Source organism: Lepus europaeus, chromosome 17 (assembly GCF_033115175.1).
Source record: "Lepus europaeus isolate LE1 chromosome 17, mLepTim1.pri, whole genome shotgun sequence".
Taxonomy (NCBI): Eukaryota; Metazoa; Chordata; class Mammalia; order Lagomorpha; family Leporidae; genus Lepus; species Lepus europaeus.
Genome location: NC_084843.1, coordinates 66,507,971 through 66,524,495, shown reverse-complemented (window position 1 = coordinate 66,524,495; position 16,525 = coordinate 66,507,971). Strand labels below are relative to the sequence as shown.

Here is a 16,525-nt window from a genome sequence, read left to right as displayed (position 1 = left end):
CGGACAAGGGTGTGTGGGAACCCAGGAGGCTGAGGTTCCAGAAGGCAGCCAGGTCTCCCCAGGGGCAGGCAGCACAGAATGCAAGGGGCTGGGGTGCCCTGGGCGAGTGCCTGGAGGCCAGAGCCTGCGTGGCTTGAAGCGGCGGATCCTGACTGCTCCTGTGTGCCTGCTACCCTGGCCATCTCCAGCTCTGGCTGGCTGGCTGGGCCTTGGTTTCCCTCACGAGGGTCGTGTTTCACGTTGGGAAAGTCTGTCCAGTGGCCTCGTTACAGCATCTCTTCTGACCTGAAGCCAAACCCCGTGCAAGTTCAGCAAATGAGACCGAGGCGGAGAAATGTCCGGTCGCTGAGGTCTATAGGCGCATACTGGATTAGGTCCTAAATCACGGTGGAAATTTTCCTGGACGGGGACAACTCCTTTTGTAAACAAGGACATTCGTCTCTTTTTGACTGACGGGCCTGGGGAGGCTTGTGCCTCTCAGAAGCCCTATGACATCTGATCTTGTTTGGGAGCTGGTTTTGTATTTGAAAATGTAGCTGCACGGGGCCAGTGATGAGGAGCCTGTACTCTGTTGAAGCTCCAGGCCGTGGAAACTGGCCTGGTTTAACTGGATGGCGACTGCCAGGGAAAGCAAAGTCCTGCACTTGTTCAGTACGCTTCTGTTAGTCACTTTAGTGTCCTTGCCATAGGTCAAGGACTCTGGGTATGAAAAAAATATATAGACAGGGCCCACATTGTGGTGTTAGTGGGTTAAGCCCATGTCAGGGAGCTAGTTTGAGTCTTGGCTGCTCTGTAGCCAATCCAGCTTTGCTGCTAATGTGCCTGGGAACACGGCAAATGATGGCCCAAGCCCTTGGGCCCCTGCTGCCCATGTGGGAGACCAGGGTGGAGTGCTTGACTTTCGGCTCTGTGGTGGAAAATATCTGTCTCCCTCTCTCTGTCACTTTGCTTTTCAAATAAAAAAAAATCTTTTTTGAAAAAAATGCTGCCTTCCAGGAGTTTCCAGGCTAATGGGGTGGTATGACATGTGTGGATAGAAAAACAGCTAAGGCTTCTAGCCTATGACTGTCCAGAGCTGGGTTAGGGAAGCAGATTTTGGCCAGGGCTGGGCCAGGCTGAAGCCAGGAACCAAGAATTCCATCTGGTCTCCCACGTGGATGGCAGTGGCCAACGCACTTAGGCCACCTTCTGCTGCTTTCCCAGGCACATTAGCAGGGGGCTGGATCAGAAGTGGGGCATCCAGGATACAAATTAGTACTCTACTATGGGAATGTTGACATCGTGGGCAACAGCTTAACCTGCTGTGCCAGGACGCCGGCCCCGAGTTACTCAGCTTTCTGCTCCATCCTGCTTCTATCTGTGGCCTTGAATGAGAATATTCAACCACAAGCAAGTCACCTGCTCCCTGTGGGGAGTTCTTTGTCTCCATGTGGCCCCTGAATGGTGCCTTGGGCCATGTCCATCATTGCAGTACATCCAGGGAAGTTATTTCAGTGGTGTGCATTTCCTGCAGAAGTGGTAGGGAGGGAGCTCCAGGTGTGGCCCTGAGCTCTGAAAACGGATGCATTCCCTTTACACGTGCTCCCTGGACCACTGCTAGCTGGCTCTTGGAGCTCCGAGGGATCACGCTGCCACCGTCAGACCCTACCGTTCGTGATCCCGGCTGCTGTAACAGACATGCCCTGGGCAGCACGCAGGGTGACCTGGGCCACTATGAGTGCAGCGTTTTGGGATCTTAATCTTCCCATCTGTAGAATGAGGCATTTGGACCTAGGTGAGCAGTTTCTAGACTTTTTATGGGACGGTTAATTAAACTTAAAAAGACAATATCACAGAGCTGCCAGGTTTTTATTTTGACAGACAAGGGCATAGAAGAGAAACCGTCAAATGCCAGCTCTCCCGTCTCTGTCATTGCATTCAAAGGGCATGCTAATGCCCAACAAAGGAGTGACGACAATGTCAAAGAGAAGGACGGCCCTTCCTGGGAGAGGAGTGTCGCTTGTCTTTCACGGGTACATGCACGCCACATTATGCTGTGGCTTTTCATTTCCAAGCCTCATCCTGGAGCTGGGGAGTCCCTGGGAACCGAGGACCTGTGAGCCACCTCAGGAGACAGGCCCCTCCCAGGCCAGAGCCACCTCCTGCTCCATGGGGTGGCCCTGGGCCCCCTTCCTGTGCCTGCTCCCCTCTTCATCCTCTCACCGTTTTTGCGTGACTCCTCTCTGGAGGAAGGGTACCCCGACATCCCAGGGCTGCTTTTAGGAGCTGGGAGAAGATGAAAAATCCAACAGAGCGTCACTGACTGGGTGGACCAATTCCTCATGCACCTCGGAGACTCCTGGCCTTGGGTCACATTCGGTTTCCCAGCCACGTTCACATCCTTGTTCTAATGTGATTAAAACTTGAGCCCTAAGAGTAAACTTGGCCATGCCATGAAGGTTTCTTTCTGTTTTCTTTTATGAACATGAGGGTTTGGGATTTCCTGTGGGACTCAGTTGTCCACATCCAGGTTTTGCCTCCACTCTGGGTGAAATGGACAGACGTCAGGTTTGCTATCTGCAAGACCCAGATTCTGATATTCGAGTGGGCAGTCTGCAGCCCTGGGCCAGACAAGCACATTGCCTGGTACTAAGCTAATTACAACGGCCGTTTGTTATTTTTTACATTTGTTGCCGTGGTTGATTCTCACTATGGATTCCGTGTGATGAAGGCGTTTTTCAGCCTGTTTGGCCAGTGCAGAAGTCAAGGCCAGGGGGAGGGGAGTGACTTGATGAAGGCTGCACAGCCGGAGAAGGGGAAGCCAGGGCCTCTCACTCAGCAGAACGGGTGCTTCCCACGCTTCTTCCTGCCCCCCTCATTCATGGGGGCTCTCCAGAGCTCTCTTGTGAACAAGTTGTGCTTTCTTGCAAAGGTGACACAGGCTGCTGGGTTCCCTCTTTCTAAAGAGAGGGAAGCAGGCGGCAGACATGGGCTCAGCAGCTAAGACTCTGTTTAGGATGCCAACATCTCATATCCGATGGCCCGTCGTGGTCCCTGCTTCCATTTCGGCTAATGTACATCCTGGTAGGCAGCAGTGATGCTCAAGTATCTGGGTCCTTGCCACCCATTAGGGAGTCCTGGATTGAGTTCTTCCTCCTGGCTTCAACCTGGCCCAGCCCTGACTACTGGGGGCATTTGGAGAGTGAGCCAGTGGTTGGAGAATCTGTCTCTCTGCCATTCAAATAAATACAGTAAGTAAATGGCTTGAAAAAAAAAAGGGGGGGGGGGAATCAGGCCAGATGTGTTCTAAGGTCCCCTGAAGCTGTGACCTCTTCAGTCCCCTGAACTTGAGATCCATTTCTTATTTTGTTGCTGCAGTTTTACATGTTTTATTTGATGATCTGTGATCCATTCTCTTTCACATTGCCTGTCTGTAGGAGTTTTTTTTTTTTAAGATTTATTTGTTATGTATTTGAAAGGGAGAGTTACAGAGAGGCAGAGGCAGAAACGGAGAGGTCTTCCATCTGCTGGTTCAATACCTAAATGGCTGCAATGACTGGAGCTGCATGGATCTGAAGCCAGGAGCCAGGAGCTTCTTCCGGGTCTCCCAGGCGGGTACAGGGGCTCAAGGACTTGGGCCATCCTCTGCTTTTTTCCCAGGCCATAGCAGAGAGCTGGATCGGAAGTGGAACAGCCGGGACTTGAACAGTGTCCATATGGGATGCCGGCACTGCAGGCGGTGGCTTTACCTACCATACCACAGCGCCAGCCCCTTGCCTGTCTGTAGGTGTTTGAAAAGTAGTGGGCAGTACACAGGTGCAAAGCACAGGGCTTGTGTGCTGAATCTTTGTCTGCACTGTGTCTTCTGGAGACCTGGCCAGGGGTGGGATGGGTGCTTCTCTTAGCTGTTTGGCTCAGAGGGCTCTGCAGAGCCTGGGACCCTGCATATATACAGAGGCCCCTGTCTTGCATGGCACACTTCTGGATCTCTCTGAGCGCCTGGGGGACCTTCCATGGTTGCTCTTATGGAAGCTGATGGGATGCTCTTGGGCCACCACCTCACTGACAGCTGAACCCTTTCTACAAGGCCACAGGGCTGACCACAGCCCTGCGGGGGGTCTCGCTCTCTCAGCTACTCATCATGAACATGGGGACTGCAGTGCCCGACTTGCAATACAAGGTACCTCAAAAAGTTTGTGGAAAACGGAATTAAAAGATGAGCTGGTTTTGGTGCAGAAAAACTTGAAAACCATTCCATTTTAAAAATAAAATATACATTTTCATGAACTTTTTGAGGACCCTGTGTATGCATGGATTTGCATGCACGTGTTGCACACCAACAGAAACTTACCTTTTAATTCCATTTTCCACCAACTTTTTGAAGTCCCTTTATGGTATTGGCAGGATTCAGTGAGATCACTCAAGGCATCAAGGAAACTATGTCCATCATTGCTAGTCCTTATGAACTCCTAGCCCGCCTCGGGCATCCCTGGTGTGGTTACAGGTTACTCGTCCTCTGTAAAGAATGTGATTCCTGTCTGCCACCTGGGACCCTGCTGTGGTTTTCTGGCCTGGGCAGTTCTCTGGGGGCGGAGTGGGCTGCCTGCAGTCCGCCAGGTCAGTCTCTGCATCTCTGCAGGTGCACAGGCTGTCGTGGGCCTGGCAGGGGTCACCGTGCCTGGGAAATCGTGGCTGGGATCTGCTAATGTAGTTGGAAATCTCTGTGGGCCCAGTCATGAACCCTGGACTGTCACTCAGAGTTTGCCACTTATTGAGCTTTTTAAAGGAAAAGGAGACCATCATGTTGAAATGTGGTGACACGTGCATTGGCCCTGAAAGTTTGGGGGTCGGCTTCTTGATTTTCAGCAACAAATGTGGCCGTTTGAGAATGTACCTAAAGTCTCATGGCTCATTCTGTTCCTTGGTTGGCACCTCCTCCACTGGCCCATTGCTCCAACACCCTGTCTGTACTTAACCAAATTTAGATGCCTGTACTACCTAGTTCTCTGATTTATAAGCCATAGGGTGTAAGATAATTGTTTCAGTGGTAGTGATAAACAGCACTGGTTAAGGAGAGCCTCTGTGTGTGTGTGTCTGTGTGTGTGTACCTTGTGCCTTTCCCGAGGCAGTATGGAATAGAAAGAAAATGTAAAATGTAGCCTTTAGATTTATAGTAGATTGGGTTTAAACTTCAGCTCTGCCACTTAAGTGATCTTGGAGTTACACAGCTTCCCTGAGCCTTGTAGCATTCCCAGCTTGCAGGCTTGTTGAGGGAACTAAGTGAGTTGATGGGAAACCACCCAGCAGAGACTATGGCCGGTACACAGAACAGGGAGTCAGGGTTTCCCGAGGGCCGGCTGGCTGATCCCCCCACCCCCTGGTCCACAGTAGACTGGAATGCAGCTTAGAATGTGGCTCTCAAAGAGCTAAAAAGACCCCGTCTTCCTCCCCCAGGCCAGGAAAACCATGCCGACCGACTGGCGTGGTGTCGCACAGCCAGGACACATGCATGCCACGTCAGGGATTTCTCATCTGGGCTCAAGGTCAGGAGGCTTCGGAGCTCGACATGGCCTCTGAGAGCACTGACACAGCCCCTTGGATTTCGAGACAAGGAAACACAAGGCACAGAGATGGTCAGGACTTGTCAAAGGTCACCTGGCCTTCATCTGCCGACACTACTTCTGCCACAAAGACTTCCCATGAAGGGCAGATGCTCACAGCCTACGCCAGGGTGCTTCTAGCCTGAGAATCTGGACCGTGCCTGGGGAAAGCCGCCACGGCTGATGGCTGATGATGAAGCTCTTAGGGCTGACACAGATGTCCAGAGACCCACGTGGCTTCACAAAGTCCCACAGCGACAGGATTGTCCCCGCTTCGTTCAGAGCACCTGCACCTGAATCTGTGGGCTGTTTGTCCCCTCCCTTTCCTGAAGGTGTAGCCTGGAATCAGCACACACAGTTGCTGCTGGATGAGTTTTTCTGGTACAAATATCTCACCCACCCTTCCCCCAGCCATTGTGTGGTCTCCAGGGCGTAGAAGGAGAGAGATGTCCTTGGAGGCAGCAGGTGCACAGGGAGCCCTGGCCAGCCAGGGAGAGGCTAGATAGCAGATCGTCCCAATGACAGAAATGGACTCTGTGCCCGCTCATTCTGGCTCCTGGTGGGAGCTGTGCCCTCTGCTGCCCTAATTCCCCCACATGAGCCTCGGAGCGGTGCCTCCTCCCTCTCCATTCACAGAACTCTCTGGCCGGCCGGGCCACTCCCAGCTGGCGGTGCCTACATTATGCTTTGTTTGCTTGAGCCGCCTTCTGTAACCTGCCTAATCCCATAATATGCAGGATTACTGCTACCTGGGAGGATGCCCACCCTGCCGGCTGCCCGGGTGGTGAAAGGCAGGGGGTGAATTTCCTCATTGCTTGGGGTGGAGACCGGAGGCACAGGGATCTGGAGAGTGATCTGCGTGGATTCTCCATGAGATATTAAAATCCAGGCTTTTCTGGATCTCAGGCCACGCCGTGCCACAGAACGTCGTCATTACGATCATGAGCTCAAAGGACCTATGGGTTTTGGGTCAAAGGATTTCAAACTTTTCCTCCAGAAAAGCCCTTGCTCCAGATGCAGGGGAGCACAGAGACTGCCCCATACACAGATGATCGGTTGTCATGAGGGCAGGGGCCTTGCAGCCTCTGTCCTCCCGTGGTGGACCCCTAAGGCCCATCAGCAGGCTGGGCTCCAGGAAGCTGAAAACTATGGGATGAGTCATCTTCCTACTGTCCATCAAGATTTGGGCTCTGCTCAGAGAGGTTAAGTGCCTGCCTGAAGCCACACAGCCTATTCCTGGGGCCAACTGTGGGCTTTCTTTTCTTCTCTTTTTTAAAGATTACAGAATGAGAAATCTTCCATCTGCTGGTTCACTACCCAAATGGCTGCAATGGCCAGAGATGGGCCAGTCCAAAGGCAGGAGCCAGGAAGCTTTTTCTGGGTCTCCCATGTGGATGCAGGGATCACACACTTGGGCCATTCTCCTCTGCTTTCCCAGGCATGTAAGTAGGAAATTGGATTGGAGCAGCCAGGACTCTGGCACCCATATGGGATGCTGGTGCTGCAGGCTGTGGCTTTCCCCACTACACCACAGCGCCAGTCCTCCAACGTGGGCTTCTGGGCCAGTCCTTCACCTGCCCCAGCCCCTGACAGGAGAAGAGGGGGCTCTCCTGTTTGTGCCCAGCTATGGGCAGCTGCTGGGTCAGTTCTGGCAGAGGACAGGGCAGGGAAAGGCAGGGGAGCTGCCAGGCAATGCAGTGGGGCCCTGGGAAAGGACTCTGTAATGTGGAACAGGGAAGTCTGAGGACAGAGAGGGACCATGGGCACAGGAGAAGACAGACAGTGATTTCTTGGCCTTTTGCCATCCCATGGTACCAGGGGGAATTGGGGGGGGGGTGGTGCCTTGCCAGCCAGGCCACCTGCAGGCTCAGGATTGGGACCAGCAGGCTGAGCTGCAGGTGTGGGGGCCGAGGTGGCCTTTGTCTTCTCAGCGGGAGGGCCCCCTGGCCTGTAGGCCTGGCCACCTACACTTCCGGTTCTGTGCTTTGTTCCTTGGAGGGTGATTTATGGTTCTGGGCTAGATTTTTGGCAGAGAAAGGAACCATGCTCCTCTGCCCTTGATCTAGCCGCCCTCCCCACACACAGGGACCTGTGCTCAGAAGTGGGGGAACAGGGTGCCCACAGTAGGTGCAGACCTGTTCCGGGCCCGTGGCAGTGGCCGGTGCTCCTGCCGCCCACGTCGTCCCCTTTGTCCTCACACTGGCCCGTGGAGGACAGCAAGACTCACCCTTTGGGCATCAGACAGCGGATGTAAATGCTGGCTGTGTCTTCCTGGGCCAGCTGCTTCCCCCTCCTCGGTTCAGTGAGGGCATCAGTGCCTGTCTCATGGCGCCTCTGTGACCATGCTCAGAGACGGTGGCCGTTGTGATCACTTCTCTTTATTGGCAGTGTCATCGATTCTAGAGATTGTGCCCACCAGGGATTGACTCTCCCCTTGCTGTAGCTCCCCTCTCCCCCATCTTTCCTCTACTTTCTCCCTGCCCCCTCCATCCTGCCTTCTCTCCCTCCTCCATCCTTCCTACCGTCTACCCAGACGTATCAAGTGCTGACTCTGGACTTGCGGTGTTTCAGGGTTGAAGACAGAGCCATGAACAAAGTGGACCCGCATCCTGTCCCTCATGGGGCTTCCAGGCCATAGGGAACGATTCAGCCCCGTGTGTAGGCTCCCAGATGGATGAGCACAGGGACAGGGGACTCCCAGGCCAGAGTGGGCATCATTTATAATAGGGTGCCCAGGGAAGTATTCAGCAGTAAGGTGAGGATGCTGACAACAAAGCCCCAAGAGAGATGGGGGAGCAGCCGACTGGGCAGCCAGGGCAGACAGCGCCGAGAAGGGAGGGACCTGGAACCTGCTGGCCCCACTGGAGGCCTGTGTGGCCTTGTGGAGCAGGTTGAGGTGGAGTCGTGGAATGACAGGCAGACTGTGTGGAGACTGGCCTGCTCTCCCAGTGGGAGAATGAGCCGTAGCAGAGGGCGAGCACACAGAACCTGATCTGATTTGGCGATTTTAGAAGAGGATTCTCTCTCCCATGTGGCCATTGCCTGAATGACTTGCCAGTTCCGGGAAGAGAATCCAGTGCTTGAAGAACTAGGGCGTAATTAAACTCAAACTGACTTGGGGTGTAGGGGGTCAGCCCTCAGTAGGAGGAGGTGGTGGAGGGGTGGGTCTGGAACCCCCCCCCCACCAGCCCAGTTGGCCCCTTATCCCTGATACAGTCACCCAACATATGCAGTGCCCGCGGTGACCTTGGCACGATCTGACAGAGGTCAGTGCACCCACGCCTGTGGGCAGGGACACCCCTGGGGCCCCTGCCCTGCAAGGTGCATCTGGGTGGGGCTCTGAGCACGGAGGCACATGCAGCCTCTGGCTTTGGGGTACCAGACTCCTTTCTCCAGAGCAGCACTGCTACCTGCCTGGGGCTGGAGGACAGTGGCAGTCCCCCATCCAGCCACTCTGCCTCCCCAGGAAGCCGGTGCTCTCAGGAAGTGCTGGGCTCTACGTTACCAAATTAGGGTTCTATTTTTTTTTTTTAAGATTTTATTTATTTTTGAGGTAGAGTTATAGCCAGAGATTGGGAGAGACAGAGATAAAGATCTTCCATCCTCTGGTTCACTCCCCAAATAGCCACAATGTCTGGAGCAGAACTGATCTGGAGCCAGGAGCTTCTTCTGGGTCTCCCATGTGGGTGCAGGGACCCAAGCACTTGGGCCATCTTCTACTGCTTTCCCAGGCCATAGCAGAGAGCTGGATGGGAAGTGGAGCAATAAGGACTTGAACTGGTGCCCATATGGGATGCTGGCGCTGCACGTGGAAGCTTAGCCCACCATGCCACAGCACTGCCCCCTCCCCCAGCCCAGGGTTCTTACCAGAGCTGAGTGGGGAGCCAAGGCAGTGCTCATCCATTCGCAGAAGAGAACACAGAGGCTTCGAGAAAAGAATAACCTTGCTCAAGCCGCTCAAAACTGCTGCACTTGGACTTGAGTGTCTTTTGTTCCCGGAGCTCTTCCTGCCTCCCCACCAACCTGAGACGCTTCAGGAACCGGGCCCAAACAGGAGGGGTGAGGGACTGAGACACAGCCCAGATGTGCGAGTCAGGGGCAGTGGGGTCTAAGGACAGCTCAGGGCGGCCCTCACTGCTAGGCTCTTGGAAGACAGGTGGAGTGCTTCCTGCTTCGGTCCCTACACCTGAACCCAGTACCAGGCCAGGCAGGGCCGTCTACCAATGCTAGAAATGCCCCGGGCCCCAGGTTGCAGGCCGGGGCTGCAGAGGAAACTGTGCAGAGTGACAGGCTGCCTCCCTGTGGCCCTCAGTCTCTTCACCTTGAAAATGGGAGGTTGGTCTAGTGATTGAGCTTGGAGTCGGGAGGACTTGGTGTGGGCCTGCTCATTGTGGGAGTCCCTCCCCCAGCTGGCCTGCTGGGGCCTTCGCAAGCCTCAGCTGGGACTCCTGCAGAAGGCAGGCTCCTGGCCTTGCGGGGTCCTTTGCCTAGTAGCGGGGTACCAGCCGCCTAGAACCTCCTGTGTTGATGCTCTGTGTGGCATTATGTGGTGAGGGCCAGCAGGGGTGCCGATTTAACCAGACGCCTGCTGGGGGAGGTGCGCTCTGTCACGACAGCTGTGACCACAGTGCTCACTTGCAGGAGCGCCCCACTGCTGGAATGGGGTGATGGGGTTGTCCCTGTTTCCCTTGGAGGAGGCTCGGTTCATGCATTACATGCCCATGGTGGTCAGTTTGGAAATGGCAGAGCAGACCTGAGCCGAGGGGAGCTCTGGGCCTTCCCCTGAGAGGTGTCTGCCGTCAGTGGCCCTGTCTGTGAAATGGGCACAATGCCACCTGCCCGTGGGGTCTATCTCAAGGCCAAAGGTAGATAGTGCAAGAAACGGTTAATTCTTTGTTGCTGGCACCCAGTTCTGGCTTGATAAATGGTGGCCATCTCTGTGATAATGGGCTCTGTCCCTACCACTCTTTAACCATGACTAACGACATGCAAATCCTGCCCGTCGCGGCGAGGTCGCCGGATGCTCTGGCCCTCCCGCCCTCTCTCCTCTGGAGCGTGGGGTTCTGATGGCTGCCGCTGAGCAGGGGTGCTTTGAGCAGCACGAGGTGAGCGCCCTGTCCAGCCTGGCCGCGGGCATCACCCTTCCTGCGGCTGGGGCTTGCTGTCCACAGCCACCGCGGAGTCCTGCTTCCCACACTGCTCATTAAGCTCACACCCAGCATATGCAAATAATAACAAGGGCATTATCTCCTTGTAGTCTGTGTTTCTCCTTGCCTATCACAGAGTAATTAAAGTAATGAATGCCTTGAGAAACAATAGGTAAAAAGGCCGGCAAAACAGCATTATCTGCCGTTTACCCCTGCGCTGTGAATTATTGATGCGTTGGCCCCACTGTGGCTGCAGGGGACTCTCTACTTCCCAGCCTTTGCATGCTGAGTTCTCTGCTCCAGGGACTGCCAGGTGGCTGTGGAGTGAGGGTCCCCAGGGTGCAGGAGCCCTCCAGGGACCAGTTCAGGAAGCCTCTCTGTGAGGCGGTCCTCAAAGAGAAACCCAAGAACCTCTGATGGGAGGGTTTTCCCCCTACCCTCGTGTCTCCCTGTGTCCTCTCCACTGTGCATTTTTTTTTTTTTTTTGACAGGCAGAGTGGACAGTGAGAGAGAGAGACAGAGAGAAAGGTCTTCCTTTGCCATTGGTTCACCCTCCAATGGCCGCCGCAGCTGGCGCACCGCGCTGATCCGATGGCAGGAGCCAGGTGATTCTCCTGGTCTCCCATGGGGTGCAGGGCCCAAGTACTTGGGCCATCCTCCTCTGCACTCCCGGGCCACAGCAGAGAGCTGGCCTGGAAGAGGGGCAACCAGGACAGAATCCGGCGCCCCGACCGGGACTAGAACCCGGTGTGCCGGCGCTGCAAGGCGGAGGATTAGCCTGTTGAGCCACGGCGCCGGCCTTCCACTGTGCATTCCTGAGAGAAGCAGGCAGTCCTGTCCCTGGATGGATGAAGAGGCTGGGAGAGAGCCAGGGGTGAACACCCACGCTCCGTTTCAGATAAGGGCAGACTCGTGCTGTATCAGGATGGGCAGGAGCCGTAGTTCCCAAAGTGGGGTCCCCAGGCTAGCAGCATTGGCCTTACCTGGGCATTTGGTGGAAACACGGGTTCTGGGGTGGGCCCAGCTGCCTGTGCCTCTGGTGTCTGCTCAGACTTGGGAGCTGCTACTCTGCAGCATCAGAGGCAGGGCTGTGGGTGGGGGGATGGCATGAGGACCAGGAGCCCTGAGCATTGCTTGATCCTGCCACTGCCTGTAGGGTGGCAAGGCTGTCGCCAACCTACGGGTTCCGGGGTGGACACCTCCGGCTACTGTGGCTGCTCCTGGGTCAGGGGCTCTGCCTTGTCCTGGACGCCCACCTGCTGAGAGTCTCACATGGCTGAGTCTCCGGGATGAGGACAAATCCTAAGAGACCGCTGTGGATGGTGCCAGGAGGCTGGGGAGCTGGGTCCCACACACACTAGATGGCCCCGACTCTGCCCACTTCATGGCTGCCCCCTCCTGGACCTCCTCTTCGTTCCAGCTGCACAGGGCCTTAACACAGCATGTACGTGCTACCTCTTCCCAGGCTCCTTGCGCCAGGGGCAGTCAGAGACATCTGGGCATCAGGAGCAGCTTCCTGTCTGCCTGGCCGGGTCCCCCGGAGGATGACTCATCGGTGTGCTCTGAGCACCTGCCTCCCACACTCTCCTTGCCTCACCTGCCCTGCCCCCACTCCCTGAAGACAGAGCTGTCACCTCTGCCTGGGCTTTCTCCCCCCACTCACAGGCACAAGGGGTCCTGGGGTGGAGGGAGGGGGGATTTTCTTTGGAAGTGAATTCTGGAGTTTTAAGTGACAAACCTATTTGGCTGGCATCTCTTTCACCATCTTCATCGGCAGTAATCATCACATTTTTTTTTATTTTTTAATTATTTTTTAGCTTTTATTTAATGAATGTAAATGAATGTATAGCTTATGGATTACAATGGCTTCCCCCTCCCATAACTTCCCTCCCACCCGCAACCCTCCCCGCTCCCGCTCCCTCTCCCCTTCCATTCACATCAAGATTCATTTTCAATTCTCTTTATATACAGAAGATCAATTTAGTATAAAGATTTCAACAGTTTGCACCCACATAGAAACACAAAGTGAAACATACTCTTTGAGTACTAGTTATAGCATTAAATCACAATGTACAGCACATTAAGGACAGAGATCCCACATGAGGAGCAAGTGCACAGTGGCTCCTGTTGTTGACCCAACAAATTGACATTCTAGTTTATGGCGCCAGTAACCATCCTAGGCTGTCGTCATGAGTTGCCAAGGCTATGGAAGCCTTCCAAGTTTGCCGACTCTGATCATATTTAGATAAGGTCATAAAAGACAGGGTGAGGATAGTAACCAATGATCCTAAGAGTGGCATTAACCAGGTCTGAACAATTATACAGCATTAAGTGGGGAAGAGGACCATCAGTACACACAGGTTGGGAGTAGAGCCATTGGTGGTAGAGTAGAGGTTATGATTACAAAGGAATGAGGCCCAAGTACGCTAGACAGGGTCTAGAACAAAGGACAGAGTCATTATTAGAGGAGCTAAGAAAGGTGCTGTCTAAGCTACAATTAAGTTTTCTGATTGAGAGGCAAATAGAACCTGATAGAAGGGGCTTGATAATAATCTGGTGGGCTTTAGGCCTTGTAAATTCAGAGGCCCAGACCTATCTATCTCTTCACATGGGGTATATCCTAAGGGAGGTGTGAACCTCCTAGGGGAAGGCACTTTGTTGACTTTCATTACTTGGCTGGCCTGGGAGGAGAGCTGGCCAGGTAAAGGCAGGTGGCATCTCTAACAAGAAATTTACAGTTCTGCCTGCAATGTTGCTGACCCTACTTGACCATCCCCTCAGCTGCAGTGGTCACTTTGGAAGTTGGGCTGAGTGAAGGGCTTTTCAGCTTAGAGCCAATAAGATCTGTGGCTCTGACCTGGGCATCCTTCGACTCCAGGGCAGGTCCATTTCCAGTGATCCAACTCTTGGCAGAGCTGCCAGGGCCCTTCACAAGCTGACTTCTGCTGAAGCCCAGGCTTACCACATTGAAAGCCACTGCAGTGGCCTGTTGGGTCTCCTTGAGGGCAGATCACTGTACAGATCAGCCATTAATAGGCCTGCCACCCATTGCTTCTGATGCCGAGCTTTCTTTTCCTCCTGGTTTGTGTTAAAGCAGACCAGAGGATGCAAGTCAAGGGAGTGCCCAAGTCCCATCTCTAATCTTCGGTGGCCTGAACTACAAGTCTATAGTCACAGGCATGTTCTGTAGTAGTTTTTCTATGGTAGACAATGCCCATGAGGAAAATTATATTCTCACTTTAAAACTTTCTTTCCCTTTGGTCTGAAAGGGAGGTTTTTTTCTACTTACTGTATACTTCGCTGATGGCGAAGTGAATCTAGCTATGAGATTATTATATAAGTTCTTATTTTGGCTATGCTATGACAGAAAAATGTTAGCCATCTCTTTTATAAGGTCTGAAGATTAAATTGTGCGTCCTACAGACTCCTTCATAATAGAATTAGTTTCCTACCTTGAAGAGAATAGAGAAATGAAAGAACAAGTTGGGCTTAGAATAGAGAAATGAGGGAGCAAGTCCTAGATCGCTTGCTGACAATAGCAATATTACATGAATACTTAGCAAACCGTTTAAACCATTAGATAACAACTTAAGAAAACATTTACCAGAAGGTCCAATGCCTTCTATAAATTTTAAGAATCATGTATTTGAAAACACCTCTTAAATATCTAACATGGTGTAGTTTGTTTAACCAGTAAACTTAAGCACAACCATATAAAATGTTTTTAGTTTCTTTCTACCAACAAGTTTAAAACATATGATACACAGATTCAGGTCACACAAATTAAAATGTATCCTTGATTGATTTTAGCAGCTTAAATTTATGGACAATCTTATCTATAAGCCATTTAAAATAAAATTCTTAATAAAATTTCCCCATGTGGACATACAATATGTACACACATATAACATAGCATAATAGACCAATATAGCAATTTTAATAATAGCTTTTAAAATCTTTAACTCTTTTTGTAGATTGCCAATTGATTTGAATTGCTTTTTGTTTTTAGTAACCTCAGTTAACCATACTTTCTCTCAGTTGGTACTGTTAATACATATTGGCTTCATCTGTTTACAGAGCCATCCCAAATTACTGAATACAATAGAAGTGGCTGGAAAAAGTCCATAGGAACCTATAGGAGGACAGCTAAACACAGAACCAACAACGCTTTAGTTTTATGAGCAGCAAATCCTATATAACTATGGATGACAAAAGACTTTAAGTCGCTATGTTTTAAATTATAAACTCATCACATTTTGGCATTTGGATAAGGGTTCAGCGAGATTGAAGTGTTCCATAAATGGCGAGTAAGTGTAGGCTAGGTGAGTACTATTTAGGACAAACGTTTGGCTGCTTGTGTAGAATTCAGAGGTAGCTGGGTATCTTGTGATTTGCCGTCGTGGCTCCCTTTGAAGCATCCGTTCCTGGTTCCTGAGTCCCCTTTGTGCCAGGTGTGTGTTAGGCACCGGGGTAGCTGAGTGGGGGGGCCCAGATCATTAGTGAGTTAAGTGGTGAGCTACATAGTGTGTTAGAGGTGAGTGCTACCGAGAAAGTGCAGCAGCAAAACGCTGTTGGGAGGAAGGGATTGTGACTTTAAGAGGCGCGACCGTATCCAGAAGATGATATTGGACCGAGGCTTGAGGGAGCCTCTGAGAGAGAAGAGCATGGCAGGCTAAGGGCACGCCATGTGCAGAGTGGCACAATTTAGGACCCCATGTGCAGGCTTCATTATCTAATGACCTCCGCCCTGTTTCCCTAAGGGAATTTCAGCTATGCAAGGGAATTTATTGTTTCCTGTACCTGGAAAGCCCTGGTGTGGGTTTCAGGCCGAGCTGGAGCCAGGTGTTCGAATGATGCCCCCAGTGTTCTGTTACTACTTTCCTCTGAAGTAGCTTCATTTTCAGGGAAGGTTCACTTTTGTTGCTCTTTCCAGCAGGGCTGCCAGGCTTACAGGGTTGGCAGGGGCCGGGGGACCAGCCCTGGCCCAGTCACTCTTGCCGGGGGGATAGGATGGACTGATGGCTGGAGCCCGTGTGGGGCTTGCTGAACCGCATGAGCTGAGATGAGGAGATGGAAATTCCTTGTGGACAGTGAGGGTGCTGTTGTGAGGGGGGCACGGAGGCTGGGCAGGCAGAGGCCACACCTCTCTCCTAACAGCTCTGAGACCCCAGACGGGGATTTCCCTCCTGAACTTTGAGGCTTTTTTTTTTTTTCTTTAAAATGAGAAGAGAATAATATCATCCTTCTTACTGTCACAGAAGAAATAAAAGATTCATATTTTTAAAATATTTATTTATTTATTTGAAAGGCAGATTATAGAGAGAAAGGGAGGGGGAGAGAGAGAGAGAGAGCGAGAGAGAGAGAGAGAGAGAATCTTCCATCTCCTGGGTCACTCAGGCTGTTATAGTTGGGGCTGGACCAGGTCAAGTCCTGGAACTCCATCCAGTTTTCCTGTGTGAGTGGTAGGGGTCTAAGCACTTGGGCCATCCTCCACTGCTCTCCCAGGTGCATTAGCACGGAGCTGGATCGGAAGTGGAGCAGGGAAGATTCAAACTGGCACTCCCGTGTGAGATCGAGCATCGTGAGAGGCAGTTTAACACACTGTGCCACATATGCCGGCCATGATTCCTTTTTAAAGAACTGAAAATAGGGCCAAATCCAGACTCTGCCCCTTCTCCCTACCTTTGGACCTTTGAGTCAATTCCCAGCCCCACCAGATGCCCCTTTGAGTCTTGATTCTGCATGGGATGGGTGTGTTACGTAAAGTCACCTGTTCCTCGTGTCTCAACTCTCGTTCTC

General features: G+C 52.4%; 1 protein-coding gene across 3 annotated transcripts in view; it reads left to right on the top strand.

Annotated features, from left to right (window-relative positions):
- KCNMA1 (potassium calcium-activated channel subfamily M alpha 1) overlaps positions 1 to 16,525 on the top strand; it is a 782,784-nt gene that overhangs the window by 217,059 nt on the left and 549,200 nt on the right. The window lies entirely within an intron of this gene.